Genomic DNA, 18,908 nt, shown 5'->3' on the forward strand with positions numbered 1-18,908 from the left:
GATCATTAGTCTGATATAATTCAATTGAAGAACTTTTATTAAGCACCTGTTATGTGCAGCTACTGTGTTGAAGTTACAAAAATAAAAATGAAATAGTCTCTAGTAATTTACATTCTACAAGGAAGAAGAGAAATACACAAAGAATATTCACTAATATAAATTATACACACATGCATGTTATATTCGTACAAAAAGTAATTTTCAGAGGGAGAATATATTTTTAATATGAAGGGCAATTTGTTAATAATAGGATGAGACTTCAATAGGACATAGAACAATAGAACTTAGTAAATGGGATTTGCTGTGGATTGAGGTGATTGAGTATGAGAGCACAGGGATTGTGAAAGTAGTCACAGTTCACTAGATTATTACACCTTTCACAGATTTTCTTTAGCATATTGCTATCCCGAAATGGAGTTATTCAAAAATGGAGCTGAGACTGTTTTTGGACTTTTGTCAAATAGATAACTATTTAACAATAAAGCAATTAGGCTAGAGTTAGGTGGCACAGTGGATAGAACATTTGGCCTGGTGGCAAGTAAAACTTGAGTTCAAATCCAGATTAAGATGCTTATAATGTAACCCTAGGCAAATCACTTACCCCCTTTTTTATTCATCTGTAAAATTGGGGTAATAATAGCCACTACCTCCAAGGGTTATGAGGATCAAATGAAATGATAATTATAATATGCTTAGCATAATGCTTAGCCCATATTGGATTCTGTATAAATGTTACTATTACTATTATATATTATATATATAAAATATTATATATAATATAATAATTATTATTACATTATCTATCAATAACGTGATATTGAGTATTACTAAGTGAAGGAATAATCAGAAGTGTTGAATATTGAACCCAATTGAATACAATCTTTCATAAGGAAGGGACCATTTAATAAAATTTTGTGGAATGAATGAATGGCTTCAAAGGTCAAAACTAAGATTCTCTAGGAAAATACAGAGAGTATCTTAGGTAGACTAAAAAGATCTCCAAATACAATTACTATGATCATTTTGACCATGACTACTACACCATTAGGAATTTTTTTTATTGATTTAGGTCTATGTTTTATGGGCAATAGCAATAATTGATGTTCACTTTTACTTTGGGAAGATGGTAGGGAATGGGCTAAGAGTACACACTCTATTATTATACCTCTTTTCCTTTGCAAAATGGATAACCATCCCTCTGATTCATTTCACTTTTACTTAAAATTTTCAAGAATCTGTGACTTTGATCGTTTGGATTCTATGCCCCTCTGCAATCCACCCCCCTTCCCTGATACAGCCCACAACTTCCTATGACTTTATTAGATACACTTCAGGAGTTTTGGTGGCTGAAAGATTGATCACTCTGCACCCAAACAACAGATAAGGCTGGCTATCACACAGAAAGAAAATTGCTACCTTACCAGTATTTAAAGGTTCTTCCAACTGGCTGCTTGTTATTTAGACAGGAAACTGCAAACCTTACTATGTGTGCCTAGGGGACTCTCTAATGCTCATCTGTAGTGGCCAGAGCAATGGAACTGAGCCAGATATGCCTTTGAAACAGGGATTGAATTAAACATCTAGCAAGACCTGAAGAAAAGGGTGACATCAACAGGAATTCTGATTGCTCCTGTGGGAGGCCATTTGTACATCTATAGGTCATATGTTCAATATTCAGTGGAACTTTCTGGCTGATACAGCCATTAGTTTAACACCAATACACCAAGGACTTGCAATTTTGTCAGTATGGGAATGTCCTCCACTGACACAGATGGCATCCCCTCTATAATGTACTAGCTTGGAGAGTTGCCTCTCCAAGTTCAGCATTCTAACCACTAAGCAACCTAGTCTCTGCATTTAGCTGAATATAAAGCTGAAATGGAAGAGGCTTATTCTTAAATCAAGTGCTAAATGTTAGAATTTATGATTGTTTTGAATAAAATTCCCATGTACTCTTGATGGTCAGGTCTTGAGGACAAAAATGCAGCATCAGAATAAATTGATTTTCACAAGTGCAACAGACTCCACTTCACACAGTGAGAAATTATTTCTTTATTATGCAAATTATCCTAGAATCATTCATTATATCATCTGTTGTTTCTGATGGTTATAAATGATATTCCTGGAGAGTTGATTGTGAGCAAGTCTCATCCATTAGTCTATGAGGAAAAGCAGTATGATTTACTGGACATGGAGTAAAGGGAAAAAGGGAAAAAGAATCAATTCCCAACTCTGGATTCTGGGTCACTTTTAATTCCTCATGAACCCAAACACAGGACCCTTTTGGAAATACACAGGAAGAACTATTAATTCTTCAGTGACTGATTCACTATATGATTTTGGGCAAGTCATTTAGCCTTTTCCTGCCTGGGTTCCATTTAAAAAAAAGAAAATGAGATTGTAAATAGCTAGTATATATCTACCAAACTCACCACAAGGATAGTGGGAAAATTAATGAATGATACCTAGTATAATCCTGAAAGCTTCTTTGAGAAAAGGCACTAGATAAGAACAAAATACAATCTATTGTATTTCAAGCTCCAATACTCAACAGACAGTGCTCTGACATAGTCCAGAGACAAATACCTAAAACCCTAAGTGGATTGTGTCAGTTCCAATTTACTCCTTTGCTAGAACAAAAACTGTACCATTAAAGTCAAATAGAAAAATAAACAGCTGGGTTATTAGTTACCAAACATGCAGGAGAAGCAGTTAAAGGGAGAACTAGTATAAAGTGAGTGGATATTTGTCACATTTGAAAAGGAAGTTTGAGCGGATTAAATTAAAACATCAAGAGCAGAAATATGCTACATACAGATTTCAACAATGGAAGACGATAGAAAAGAATGTGATTAGACAGAGTCATCTGAGATCTGACAAACAAGATAAACTTGGGACTTAAAAAGTATCTCTATGACTTGTCCATAGTTATAACATAGATCATAAATATCAGAGACAGGATTCACCATGGTCAGTTCTCTTTCTCTTATAATACAATAACTTTTCCACTTTTCAATAACTAATTGTCATGAGTACTGTATTTATATATCAAATATGAATTGACCCACTTGCAATTTAAAAAAAAAAGTAGTATTTTATTTTTCCAAATACATGACATTTTCATCATTCACTTTTACAAAATCTTGCATTCCAAATTTTTCTCCCTTCCTTTCCCCAACCCTCTCCCATAGACAAGAAAGGCACATGTTTAACCTACATTGGATTGCATAGACAAGCAATCTAATATAGGTTAAACATGTGCCTTTCTTCTAAATATATTTTCATATTTTTCATGCCACACAGGAAAAATCAGATCAAAAGGGAAAAAAAAAACATGAAAGAAAAAATTAAGCAAAGAAACAAACAACAAAAAAGGTTAAAATACTATGTTGGGATCCTCATTTGGTTTCCATAATTCTGTCTCTGGATGCAACTGGCACTTTCCATCACAAGTCTATTGAAATTGTCTTGAATCATCTCATTGTTCAAAAGAGATCATCACAGTTGATCATCACATAATCTTCTTGTTACTATGTACAGTGTTCCCTTGGTCATGCTCACTTCACTCAACATCAGTTCATTAAGTATTTCCAGGCTTTTCTGAAATCAGCCTGCTTATCATTTCTTATAGAACAATAATATTCCATTCATTCATATACCATAACTTATTCAGCCATTCTCCAACTGATGGGCATTCAGTCAATTTCCAGTTCCTTGCCATTATAAAAATGCTACAAACATTTTTTTTTTGGCACATGAAGCTCTTTTTTCTCTCTTTTATGTTATGGAATACAGACCCAGTAGAGACACTGCTGGATCAAAGATTATACACAGTTTGACAGCCCTTTGGGCATAGTTCCAAGTTGCTTTCCAGAACGGTTAGATCATTTTATAACTCCACCAACAATGCATTAGTATTTCAGTTTCCCTGTATCCCCTCCAACATTTATCATTATCTTTTTCTATCATCCTAGACAATAAGAGAGTTGTGAGATGATACTTCAGAGTTGTATTAATTTGCATATCTAAATTAATAATGATTTGGAGCATTTATTCGTATGACTATGGATAGTTTTAATTTCTTAATCTAAAAATTGTCTGTTCATATTCTTTGACCATTTATCAATTGGAGAATGACTTGTATTCTTATAAATTTGATTGACTTCTCTATAGATTTTAGAAATGAGACTTTTATAAGAAACACTGGTTGTATAAATTCCCCAAATTTCTGTTTCCCTTCTAATTTTGGCTGTATTAGTTTTGTGTAACCTCTTTTTAATTTAATGTAATCAAAGTTGTCTATTTTGCATTTCATAATGTTCTCTACTTCTTTCTTGACCATGAATACCTCCTTTCTCCAAAGATCTAAGAGGTAGAATATCTCTTGTTCTCCTAATTTGCTTATAGTATCACTTTTTATGCCTAAATCATGGACCCATTTTGACCTTCTCTTGGTATATAGAATGTTAGATGTTGGTGAATGCCTAGTTTCTGCCATACTGTTTTCCAGTTTTCTCCAAATTTTTGTCAGTGAGTTCTAATCCCAGAAACTGGAGTCTTTGGGTTTATCAAACACTAGATTACTGTAGTCATTGACTATTATGTTTTGTGAACTTAATTTATTCTACTGAGCCACTACTGTTTTTCTTAGTATCAAATGGTTTTGATGACCACCACTTTATATTGTAATTTTAAGTCTGGTAGTTAGGCCACCTTCCTTTGCATTTCTTTTTTCATTAATTACCTTGAAATTCTTGAACTTTTATGCTTCCAGATGAATTTTCTTACAATTTCTCTAGTTCTATAAAACAATTTCTTGGCAGTTTGATTAATATAGTAGTGATTAATTAGATTAATTTAGATTAAATTTTCATTTTTATTATATTAGCTTGCCCTACCCATGATCACTTGATTTTCTTCCAAGTATTTAGATCTAATTTTATTTGTGTGAAAAGTATTTTGCAATTGTATTCATATACTTCCTAGATTTGTAAACAATTATATCATTTTACATAATAATTTTGTTTCCTCATTTCCTATTCTAATTCCTTCCATATCTTTTTTCTTCTCATTGCTAAAGAGAACATTTTTAGAACAATACTGAATAATAGTCATTATAATGGACAACCTATTTCACCCTTCCTTTTATTGAGAATGCTTCTAGCTTTGTATATAATGCTTGCTGATGGTTTTAGATAGATGCTACTTATCATTTTAAGGAAAACTCCATTTATTCCTGTGCTCTCTAGTGTTTTTAATTGGAACTGATGTTGCATTTTCTCGAATGCTTTTTCTTCATAGCTTGAGATAATTATATGATTTCTATTAGCTTGATTATTGATATGGTCAATCATGGTGATATTTTTCTTGGCATTGAACCAGCCCTGCATTCTTGGTATAAATTCCACTCAGTCATAGTATGTTATCCTGGTGATAAATTGTTGTAATTTCTTTGCTAAAATTTTATTCAAGATTTTACATTCATTAGGAAAATTGGTCTTTAATTTTCTTTCTCTATTTTGACCCATGCTGGTTAAACCAGTATCAGCACCATATCTGTGTCATAAAAGCAATTTGTTAAAATTTGCACATTCAGTTATGTAATCCCACATTGGGTCACAACCAACAGTTTAAGAAGATTTGCTCTAAACTATCTAAAACTTATCAAAGATCTTTGATCCCCAAGCCATCTGGATTAACCACAGTTAATGTTCCCAGAATTCAGCTTAATATTACAGATGAGGACTTTAGGGGAGAAGAGGAATAAGCATTTGAAAGATAATGATGAGTAAAAATTATCATCCTTCTGATTCAAAACTAAAAAAAAAATCCTTTAACCAGGTGGTCATGAATCTTGGAGAATGGAAATAATGATGACATCATCAGAAAAAAAGGAATTTTGGAAGATAATAGATTCTGGGATAAATATAAGTTCTGTTTTCAGCATGTTAAATTCAAGATGTACATGGGACATTCAATTTTAAATATTCAAATTTCAGAGTTATATCCATTTTATAGGAGTTATTATTTAGTTCTTTTTCTCATTCTATCTTCACAAAGTTTATTGTTTGGACCCAAATGTAGAACTTTACATTTGTCCCAATTAAATTGTTTTTGTGTATTTCTTTAGCCTTTGAAAAGCTTTTTTAATCAAGTCTCTGATATTGAGTTCCCACTATATGCCAAATGTGGTAAGCACTTTACAAATATTAAGCCATTTATTTAAAAGGTAACTATCATTTCAAGATTTTTATGTTTTGCAATATGCCAACTCTGCCACACTTACATACAAGTTACTGCTAAAATGTTGAACATCACTGGATCAAAAATCGGTCCCTAGTGTACTTTATTCCAAGCAACTCTCTCCAGGTTAGCATTCATCAAAATTAATGACTATTCTTTGCATTTTGTCATTCAATCAGTTCTGAAAGTACCTAACTTATTATTTTCTAGCCCATATTTCTCTGTCCTTCTCATAAAGATAAGATTAGAGGCATGATCCAGTGCTTTAAGGGAACCTTTGCAAATAATCACTACAACTGCAAATCAGAAAATGAGTTTTGTGTCCATGCAAGGTTGAAGGGATTGGCAATTTGTTATCTGTCTTTTAGTTGACATCTGCCTGCATAGAGAGTGATCACCACCAACAGGAACACTTTGAGGAGAAAGGACAAAACTGCTATGCTCAGCTTTGAAGAGAGGAGAAATGTGGCTTCTCCTTATATGCTGTTCAGCTCTGGACATAGAAGTACCCCCATCTCAATTGTCATTTATGAGATCAGTATCTGCTTGGGTAGCATGAGTGACACAACTACATAGATCACAGAAGAGGGGACAAACATCTTCCTGCTAAGGTGACCTTTATAGGAATTCCTTTCTTTTTCAGAGCTGAAGCTTTGTCTCTCAGGCTTATTTAATGCAGAATTCAATTTCTGGAAAATATGGATGTTTCATTATTATCTTTTCTTAAAATTTAAATCCCTTCCACCAAAATCAGATTTCAAAATACTGGACATCTAGCTATCTGGGCACTATAGGAATCCACAGAAATACACATGAGTTCATGTAACAAGGAAAGATGGAGATAAAAGGAAATTGCAAAAGCTTCTAAACCCATCTTCACTTTTTTCTCTAAAGAATTTCTAATGTCAAGAAACTGGGTCCTGAGCTCTCTCTTTAAATTTTTTCAGAGACTGGAATTGGATATGAAGGGAGGGTTAAAATGGAAAAGAACTAATCTAGAATCTCTGTAAATTCATATAAAATAAATGTTTTTCATTCCTTATGCCACTCAGGAGACATCAAGTGCCATTCTGTTTTCATGCATGAGTGTCCAAGTTGTATCATTTCTACTTCTTCACTATCTAGCCAATATATTGCTTTCTCTCCACCCCTTTACTCCTGTTCTGAATGACAAGAGTAGTTTATTTTATACCTACCTCCCTTATTGTACATTCATAATATATCTTGTATAATTGTTCTTCATGTGCATGTCTATGTCTCCCTAAACAACTGTAAACTCTTTCAAGGTAAAGACCAAAATTTACTGTTCTTTTGTTCTTTACTTCCACAGCTTTTAAAACAAGTTCCTCAGTATGCATTTGTCAAAAGAGTGAATGAAGGGAAAGAATAACCAATATGGTCCTAATTACAATAGCTAGCATTCTCTGTCTCTTCATTCCTATCTCTTTGTCTCTCTGTGTGTTTTTCACTTTCTTTCTCACTATCTCTGTCTTATTTCTATTTTACAGATGAGAAAACTGAAGCAAAGATAATCAAATGATTTGCCTGATCTAGTAAGTGTCTGATACTGGATTTGAACTCAGGTCTTCCTGAATCTAGGTCCAGCACTATGCCACTTAAGTGGTCTAGCCCTCATTTTGAAGCTGGGATTTTGATTTTTTGAACTATCTGATTAAAGAAAAGAAACAAGGATGTCTTATTTCTCTTTACAGGGCATTGAAAAGAAACAAGTTTCTAAGAACCTTGTTTCACTATTGAGGAAAAAAGAGTAAATGTGAAAATAGCCTCACCTAGTTTCTGCTTTTTTCTTTATAGAAAGAGATGAAGCATCATAGTATGTCATTAGAGACCCTATTAATGCCAACTGTTACCTTTCTTTGTATAAAAGAAGCAAAAATACATTGTACCCTCTTCCCCAGTTTCTATACTCTGGAGCAGAGAATTAGGGCCACTTATGGGAAGCAAGGGGGAGGTGTGTCTAATGGATCTGTTTCCATTTGCTCTTAGGAGCAGAATTCTCTGTTGCTACAGCTGATGAGCCTCAATTGGATTATTAGCTCAAGACTCTTAAATACACCATTCTAAATGATAATGATAACTTGGCAAGGAAAAAAAATAAGGAACAGTTGTAATTAAATTTCATTATTCTTTCAGATGGGATGGACCTCTCCTAATGGCCAGAAGAAAATAATTCAGCAGATCTTTCCCATAGACCCCCCCACCCACCAGTTTTCTAGTCTAACAAACAGGCAGATTTTGATTTGCAATCCTGTCCTGGATCCCATTTGGGGAATCAGAAGGGATGTGTCTTTGCAGAACAGAAATCAAAACACAGACTTGAAGAGCAGCAGTGTTAGTGATCCAAATCCAGCTCCTCATGTAAAAGTGATACAGAATGATAATGTAATTGTGCTGCATATTCAGTTTTGATATGTAACCTTTGAAATAAATTGGAATATTCTTTTCTCTTACTTCTGGCACACGCCGAGTGATCATAAACAATAATCTCATAAAGGTCACTGGCTTGGTAAGCATTGCTCACGGCAAGAACTGCATAGGGCCACTCAAAGATTTCTCTCTCCTTCTTTGTGACTCCTAATTTATTCTTTTCTCCATTTCGAGGCTCCAATCAACACAAGCCTACCAGTGTCACTTGGGTAAGTGTAAACTTACACAATTTCTTTCATATTTAATAGCTTCTTCTCCCTGTATCATTCATACTCTACACACATTTCTCTTTTTTGTTGTCCCCTTCCCCCCCACCCCAAATATTCATTCAAAAATAGAAAACAGATAAAAGAAAAGGAGAAAAGAAAAGGAAAATCTAGAATTGAGGTAGAAACTATGGATATAGGCTGTGAAATGTACATCCTAGAGTTTGCTGTCAGCTCTACTTAAATAATTTTATTTAACTATTTATGGCTTATTCTGAATTGCCGGGGAAGAGCAATATCAAATAAAAATGAGTGATGTAAAAACAAAAGGCAACAACAAAACTTTAAAAGAAAAAAGAAAACACTTCAAAACAGAATAGTTGACTAATTTCATTAAATGATAAATTAATATCTGAAACAAGTAGTTTTTAGTTACCTTTCTGGCTGAATTAACCCTTGTTTTCTCAAATGGTTTTATGTACAAAGGCACTCAGGAAATACCTAAGTATATTAATTCTCGATTCAATTTTATTCCATAAATATTCACATTTATATAAGATATAATTTTTACAAAGAACTTTAAAAAATATTTCATGTTATCCTCACAATAACCCTGGGAGGGAGATATTATTTTCTTCACTTTACAGATGAGGAAAATGAATAAAATGGAGGTTGATAGACTTGCCCAGAGTCATACAATTGTCTGAGGCAGGATTCCAGTTCAAATGTTCTCTTCCAAATCTAGCATTCAAATCTTTTCAAGTCTAGTACTCTTTACATAGCACCATCTAGCTGCCTTTATTAAGCACCTATTTTGTTATAGATAGAAATGCCAATTCCTTGCCTTCGATTTGTTTGCTTTACATTAGGAAACCAAAGGTCTAATAGTTCTCTACAGAACTTTTTGAAACTCAAACTATAATTTCAAAATGTTACAAATAAATCAAATCTAAGATTGCTAGCTTTACCACAGTTTCTGCCCTTACCTAAACACAAGGTTCCATCTAATATTTCATTAAAACTAGGCTCATATTATGACACTTGGTCTTTTACCCTTATTCATCAGCAAAATAGCCTCAATCAAAATCATCCAATTTGCAGAAAATGTCATTTTTACAGCAACATCAATTTCATCTACTCCTAAAGAACACCTGAGTCTACACTTATTTGGTAAGGACATCCTTAACCATACTTCGTAAAATCTATCTGATATTGCCAATACAGGTTATACCACTTGATTTAATCAGGCAGAGGGCACAGTCTTACAGCTTTAAATAGAAAAAAACAACAACACAACTCTAATTCCCTAATTTAAAGTCAGCTTATTATAAAACCATATATGGCCTTGAAAATTCCTCAGTCTGAAAGTGAAACTTGTCCATTCTGTGGGTTAAGTCAATATGTCAGTGACCATTGATTTTCTCATCAGCGTGGATACTTTCTTGTCCATTGCATACATCACAAAATATCTGTAACTTAAAGTTTTTGAGAGTTGTCCAAGGTTCAGAAAAGTTAATAACTTATCTATGGCCATACAGCTATGAGGGGCCAAAGGTGGGATTAGAATCAAGGCCTTCCTCATTCCATATCCACCTTCTATCATTCATCACAGTGCCTCAGTATTTATAGAGATGAAAGCAAGAAAATAAAACCAGAATATTATGAATTCGATTTCATTTTTTGTGTCTTATTCTTTTTTGATTCTATGGATTCAAAGCCCTGCTTTCAAAATATATTCAGGCAAGGTTGAAATTATCTAGCTGCATCTTGGCCAAACTACTAAGTATTATGGTGGCAATTCTTGTAAAACTCAGGAGAGATGGGAAGATGACCATTTCTTAAATGTACAGCTGTATTGAAAATCCTATTAATATTAAGATTCTACACTTTACAATTCTTTTCATGTCTCTTTCAGTGTGAACTTTAAAAAATGCTCATGGAATAGTTTAAAACAAAGGAAATGCAAATTCTAGTGGCAGAAAATGTCTTCATGACATGCTTTCCTCTAAGCTTATTAAAGAAAAATGAGCATCTGTAGTGTGTTCATGCTACCCTGGGCCCCCCAAATCAGCAAAACAATTCTTTTGATGCTAAACTGTTATTACTGATCCTAAATGAAGGGCAAGACTTTTGACTCCTCTGAGGAAATGTTGGGAGAATCATATGGGAAAGCAAACCTGTTACTTTCTGCCTGTCATTTGCACAAAATCAGTATTCAGGATGCTGATGGGGAATATTTAGTGAATAGCTGCTACAGTAGAGACTAAAATAAAGCAAATTTGGGACACACAAAAAGATCAAACAAGCACATGGATTTAATGAAAATTGCAACAAGCAGCTTAAAGAAATTAAATAGGAAAACTGAATCCACCTGGAGGTGTTTTAACATATACAATTGACATTTTGTTAAGAAAGACACAGACTATGATAAAGATGAACTCTTTATGGACAACTGAAATGCTAGGTGACTGCAATTTTTTCTGCCTTTGAATTATAAAAATATTCACATTGAGGAAAACCCAAGGGAAAATGCCCTGTTAGATGCTATCAGAATATTCTTAGTTATATCTTCTTTCTGTCTGTTTTTTGAGGAGAAGAGGAGATAGTTTGTGATTTCATTGGTCTAAGGAACTCCCAATATAAAAACTCCTTTAACAGTACAGATGATTAACTGCTCTTCAAATAAAACTGAAAAGTTAAATATTTGGCAAGAGTGGCACTTTTGTGGCAGAGAAACCATTGGAACCTAGGCCTTTCCTGGTCTCCCTAGCATTAATTCATCCTCCTTCCAGGTTGCATCATTCAAACTTGTTAGTAAATGTTTTGTGTCTACCAATATAAGCATACATTGCTACCTCCATTAGAATATAAGCTTTTTGAAGGCAAGGAGTTACATATTTGTCATTGTGTCTCCAGTGTCTGGAACTTGGAAGAAATTTAATATTCTCTAATGCTTTGTAGATTGTAAGGCTTTAGGGTCATAGATTGTTTTACCATATTCTCCATGTCTACTACAATGTTAAGAACTTAATAAAAAGTGTCCCTTGGATTGGATAGGAAAACCAATGAAACTATCTCTATTTTAAAGTAATTTATACTCTAGATCAGTGATTGCTAATCTTTATTTTTGAAGAGACCTATAATGGAAAACCCTTGACATTCTTGTTAAGTCTGTGGATCCTTTCTCACAATGATCTTTTAAATGCACAAAATAAAATATATTATAGAAGGAAATGATGTTATTGCAATACAATTATCATGATTTTTTTTTAAACTTAAGGGACCTCAGATTAAAAGCAGCTAAGTGACATAGGGATTAGCAGACTGGATATAGAATCAGGAAGATCTGAGTCCAAATCTGATCTCAGACCTTTCCTAATTCTTTGAATCTGAGCAAGTCACATAAATTGTTTGCCTTGATTTCTTCATCTTTAAAATGGGAATGACAAAAATAGCCCCTATCTCCCAGGATTGTTGTGAGAATCAAGTGGGATAATATTTGCAAATTATTTTATAAAATTTAAACCTTAAAACACTGTAGAAATATGTTTGATGGTGATGATGGTATGAAAAGAAATGTATGTAACAAAATGTAATGCATTAAGTGATTAGAAAGGAACAAAGCTACCAAAAAATATGAGTGAGAGTTTATGCCTAGATAGGGAAATCAGAAGGAGCTTCTTGAAAGAGGTAACAACTTAGCTGTGGCCAGAAGAATGCAAGAAATTTCAATAGGCAGAGATTGAGAAGGGGGCTAGGAAACCCCCCCGAACTATTGAAATACCATTTGGGCCACTATCTTTTATCAAACAACTTCTTTCTTTCCTTTTTTACATTCCTTCCTTCATTCCTTCATCTTTTCACCCTCTTTCCCCCTCTTTCCCTCCCTTCTTTCCTCCTTTCTTCCCTCTTTTCTCTTTCTTTCCCCTTCTTTCTTTCTGTTTCTTTCATCTGTTTCTCTACTTATTATCTTTTTTTCCCTTAAAACTAGAAATTAGAAGACTGCTTTCCCCTTTTTTGGATCAGGTTGAAAATGCATGGGGCTACTCATAGACTCAATCCCTCATAGGAAGCCGAAGGTATTTCAATTGTATAAATATTTCAGCTCTTAAAACTAGTCATTTGAATAAGGTAATTCCCATACTTTCATTAAGGTTAGTGTCACTTATTTTTATAGGTAGAGAAAGTTGGAATTGCTGACATCTTTCCAAATCTTATTCCTCATTTGTATTAATTTTTTAATTAATAGATTTTGTTGATATATTTGATAATTATATCTCAGAGACTTTCTTCTCCATCTCTCTCTTTCCCTTCTCACACCCAGAAAACCATCTTTTATAACAAAGAACATTTCTGCAGAAGAAAAATAAAACAGTCAAATTAATGACTAATTTTATTATATTTGATATTATATGCAGTGTTCTACAACTATGGATCCATGGGGATAAATCTTCTCATCTTTTTCTAGACTAGATCTTCCTATTTCACTTAGGCTGGAAGTATAGAAGCTATTCATGAACCTAATTTCTACTCTGTGTTTCACTAGGGCCAGTTTATTTCCCCTTAGATCTTACCCCTGAGAGTACTTTGTTACTTCATATTGGTAGCAAATTTGGTGCAAGTACTATTTAACTTAGTATAAAGGAGGTCAGAATTTCAGAGCTTGAGATCTATGAGCCTCAGTCTTCTTTATCAAGAATTATAGACACATGGGGCAACTAGATGGCATAGTGGATAGGATACCAGACCTGAAGTCAGAAGGATCTGAGTTCAAATCTGATCTCAGACACTTAACACTTCACACTTCCTAGCTGTGTGACCCTGGGCAAGTCATTTAACCCCAATTGCCTCAGGGGAAAAAAGAATTACAGGCATATATTTATAATTATAAAATGCTTTAAATCACTATTGGTTAGAGAAATGCAAATTAAAAAAACTCTGAGGTACCACTTCATATCTATCAGATTAGCTAAAATGACAGGAAAAGATAATGATGAATGTTGGAAGGATTGTGGGAAAACTGGAAAACTAATTCATTGTTGGTGGAGTTGTGAACTGATCTAGTGATTTTGGAGAGCAGTTTGAAACTATGCCCCAAAGGCTATAAAATTGTGCATACGTTTTGATACAACAGTGTCACTACTAGGTCTGTAATCCAAAGAAATTATAAAAAGAGGAAAAGATCCATATGTGCAAAAAATGTTTATAGCAGTTCTTTTTGTGTTGGCAAGGAATTAGAAATTGAGTTGATGCTCATTAATTGGGGAATGGCTGAATAAGTTATGATATGTGAATATAATGGAATATTATTGTTCTGTTAGAAATAATGAACAGGCTGATTTAAAAAAAAACCTGGAAAGACTCACATTATTTGATGCTGAATGAAGTAAGAAGAACCAGGAGAACAATAACAGTTATATTTTGTAATAATCAACTATGATGGACTTAACTCATCAGCAATACATTGATCCAAGATAATTCAAAGAGACTTGGGATGGAAAATGCCATTTGTATCCAGAGAAAGACCTATGGAGAGTTAATGAGGATTGAAGCATACCGTTTTTCTTTTTTTATTTGTTTGCTTTTTCTTTCTCATAGTTTTATCTCTTTTGCTCTAATTTTTTTTAGCAACATGACTATCATGAAAAATGTTTAAAATGATAGTTCATTTAAAACCTATATCAGATTGCTGTCTTGTGAGTGAGGGAAGGAAGGGAGAGAGGAAGAAAAGAAAATTTCAAATTCAAAATCTTGAATGAATGTTGAAAGCTATCTTTACATGTAATTGGGAAAATAAAACATTTTTAAAAAAGTAATTACAGGTATGAACTACTACAGCCAGTATTACTTACTCAAGTTTTGTTACTGCCCCACCTTCATTTCTAATAAAAAATTTCCTACCTGAATATGATTTCTTACATATGTCATTATTGGCCAATATTTCAGCCAATTGAAGTTATTATTGATCAATTATTTACTGCTGATACTTGTTCATCATTTTTATTTTTATTTTTTTGTCTCCTTGAAATTCTGATTGTTTAGGGATTATATTATTCCATCACCTAGAAAAACATGACATCACCAGAAAAATACCGATGCTTATAAAAACTGGGCTTTTATGTCAGGCAGGATCTTTAGCAGTGTTCAATGTGTTATATCCCAAACACAATCCAATTCAGTGCTTTTTCTTTTTATTCAGATCTGGGGAATAGTTCATTGCCCACTTGTTTTGAGTATCCAAGGTACGTGTGTGTGTGTGTGTGTGTGTGTGTGTGTGTGTGTGCTTTTACTTATATACCTTTACATATGTCTGTGTTTATTTTATTTATATTTACACATATTGACATACATAAGACATCCAGGTACATGTTCACACACCAGTAGCTTATATGTTCTAGTACATCATTATCTAGGCAATATACATTTGTCATACAAATACATTTATTTGTATAAGTATATATTATAGGGGCATCTAGGTAACACAATAGATCAAGTTCTGGGTTTGGGGTCAGGAAGACTCATTTTCCTGAATTCAAATCCAGTCTTGGATATTTACGTGTGTGTGACTCTGTGTGTGACTCTGGGCAAACCATTTAACCCTGTTTGCCTCAGCTCCCCATGTATAAAAATGAACTGAAGAAGGAAAGACAATCCATCCCAGTATTCTTGTCAAGAAAATCCCAAATGGATCATGAAGAGTTGGACATGACTGAAAACAAGTATATATTACATACTGTATATATGCGTGTATATCTATATATCTATATGTATATCTATATATATGGTATTTTTGTGTAATCATATATATTCTGTGTGTATGTGTGTTACAGATAGCATTAAGTCCCTGAATACTCTACAGGTCTCATAGTGAGATCCACCTACACATACACACACACACACACATACACACAGAGCATATTGGTATATTGCTTTCTCTCTCTCTCTAATATATCTATCTATATATATCTATATCTATATATATAGATATATATAGATAGATATAAAGATAGATAAATACATACATACATATACACACAGAGATCTCTACACACATATACATACATATATAATATTCATATACATACCATTCTACTGCTAACAATATGTGTAAATATAAATGCATAAGGATGTGTGTGTATGTATATATATATATAATATACACTTTATCATATCTGTTGTGCAGATAGCATTAAGTCTCTGAGTACTATCCACATTTCTCAATAAGATCTACCACCACCCCAAAGGAATCACCAAATTCTGCTCTGATAAATCTGGACATGGGGCTTTTTATGAAGCCAACTTCATGTTATAGAATCTGATTTAATACTATCCGTACAATGCCTTCCCTAAAGAGGGAAATCTATATGATCTTTACATCTCTGGGGATATATGTTAAATACTGTTAGAAAGGTATGAACAAAATGTCATGCGATTGTAGGGAAAAAGAACTCACATCTAGCTGAATGATTGGGTGAGCTTAAGGGGAGTTGAGAGAAGGCTTTATGATGAATATGCAATGTTGATCCTTTCAAAGCCTATCTCATTATCTAAGAGATTTGGTTCTAGAACTCTGTTCTCTCTTGATGACTGTACTCTTTCTACTAGTCCATATTTCTTCTCAGATGACAATTGCTAGTTAATTGCAAGTAGATTCAGGTGTAAGAATTATAATTGGTCCAAACACAGAGGCAAAATGATTTCGTCATATCATCTACACTTCTCCTTTTCTTAGAAAATGTGGAGTAATCTTATTCTTAAACTAGATCATGCTATGAAGGAGGTGACACATTCGATAAACCTGGAAGAAAATGCTGATGGTTACTCTTAAGGCAGATGGAACATGAGTATATTTGTGTCGATATCCACATTCCAGCTCCCCTTGCTGTCACTGGTTTCTCTGATGGGCTATTTTCATCCTTTGCCTAATTAAAAAATAGATAACTGTTAGATCATTCTCAGTGGAGAATTACAATAAAAGAAAAATGTTTATTGAAATTTTTACTCTGGCATGTCTGGAAATAGGACCCTTTATCTGGCTCCATTTTACAGAGTCTGAGAATAATCACATTCAAGATTGCTTCCCAAGTTTTTGTCCACTGTGGGCAATTTTTCTAGTGGGAGAAAATTCCCTCACTTACTCTTCACCCATCATATTTCCAAGCATTAATCTTCCCACTGTGTCAATAAATATCTTTATGAAACGCTAAGCATACTATGAAAAATCTGGATGTGGAACTCAGACATTCCAAATGACATACTGGAACTGTGCTCATGTCCTGTTTTATGGAGAGGTTCCATTGGCATATTAGGAGATATTTTTCCAGGTAATAAAGAGGCTTTTATGTCGATTGGAAGCAGGTTATAGAGAATTTAATAGAACAACATAATAGTTCACAGTGATGTGAATTATTTCTAATCATTTAGTAAATACAACATAACCTTCAGGGCTAGGATTGCCAGTCACTGTCCACTGGAGTGATGGGATTTCACAAGAAATTTAGGGCTCTTTTCATCTTTTCAGAATGTCTCCCTTCAAAGTTCAATGCAGGTCTCATTTCCTCTGAGAAATATTCCATTAAAATCCCAGTGGTTAGTGATTTCTCCTTTCTCAATTGACCTTTTAGAGATAGGTTTCTATTTTGTATTTCTCTATTAGAACATCAGCTACTTTGGGGGCTTTATATTAATATATTATGAGATGATTCAGGCCAGCTCCAATGATCTTGTGATGAAGAGACCCATCTGCATCCAGAGAGAGAGAACTGTGGGAACTGAATATGGATCACAACATACCATTTTTACTCTTTTTATTGTTGTTTTCTTGCATTTTATTTTTCTCATTTTTTTTCCTTTTTGATCTGATTTTTCTTGTGCAACAAAATAATTGTGAAATATGTATGCATATATTAGGATCTAACATATATTTTATCATGTTTAACATATATTGGATTACTTGCTATCTAAGGGAGAGGATGGAAGGAAGGGGGAACTTGGAACACACAGTTTTGCAAGGGTTAATGTTGATAAATTATCCATGTATATGTTTTGAAAATAAAAAGCTTCAATAAAAAAAGAAGTTGAGGGTTCATTTTTCTCTCTGGACAAATGAAGACAAAATAATTGAGAAAATACTTTAAATAAATATGAATGAGTTGCATACTCCAACACCATCATTTTTAGAGAATCATAGATTTAAAACTGAAAGGAATTTTACAGGTCATCAAGTTCAACATAGTTATTTTGCAAAAATAAAAAATAGTTGTTATTCTTTATTCTTCTTCTTGAAGAAAACCAATGACATTAGGAGAGTGATGTCTTGGATTGCAAGTGAATTGGATTTAACTAAGACTCTGTTGTGCAAATCATCATTTTCACTCTCTCCTCATCTGAGTCCAGACTTAGGTCAGGATGCCTGGCAGAGGCCCCAGATGCAATGGAAAAATATTGGCATTTTTAGTCTTTCCTAAAGTCTTTCCTAGGTCTCAGTATGTCCAACTGGATTCAGTGTCCAACACTGAATGAGGCAACACTCATTCAATGATTAAAAGCTAGATAAAAATGGAAGCAAAAGTTTGACTTCACCAAAGAATCAATCTGGGAAGGGAAAACCTTCACACTTTCTGGCCAAAACAAAAACAATTGCTATTTATATTCCCTCTTACTTTTTAAATGGGGGCCAGCTCACTGTCCCTTAGACTATTGGAGGGCCGGACTGTAGTGAAAACAAAAACTTTGTTTTGTGGATCTTTAAATAAAGAAACTTCATAGCCCTGGGTGAGGGGGATAAACATCCTCAGCTGCCACATCTGGCCCGTGGCCGTAGTTTGAGGACCCCTGCTTCTAAGTCATCAAAATCCTAACAATGAGTAAATAAAGTTAGGGCTTCTTAGGACTTAGGACACTGATGAACAAAGATCTTTAGATTATTAAACAAGTAAACTAGTAAAAAAGGGTCTTTAAACTAGTAAACATCTGTTATGGTGGTTAAAGTCAGATCCTCCTTCCTGTAAC

Source organism: Antechinus flavipes, chromosome 4 (genome assembly GCF_016432865.1).
Source record: "Antechinus flavipes isolate AdamAnt ecotype Samford, QLD, Australia chromosome 4, AdamAnt_v2, whole genome shotgun sequence".
NCBI lineage: Eukaryota > Metazoa > Chordata > Mammalia > Dasyuromorphia > Dasyuridae > Antechinus > Antechinus flavipes.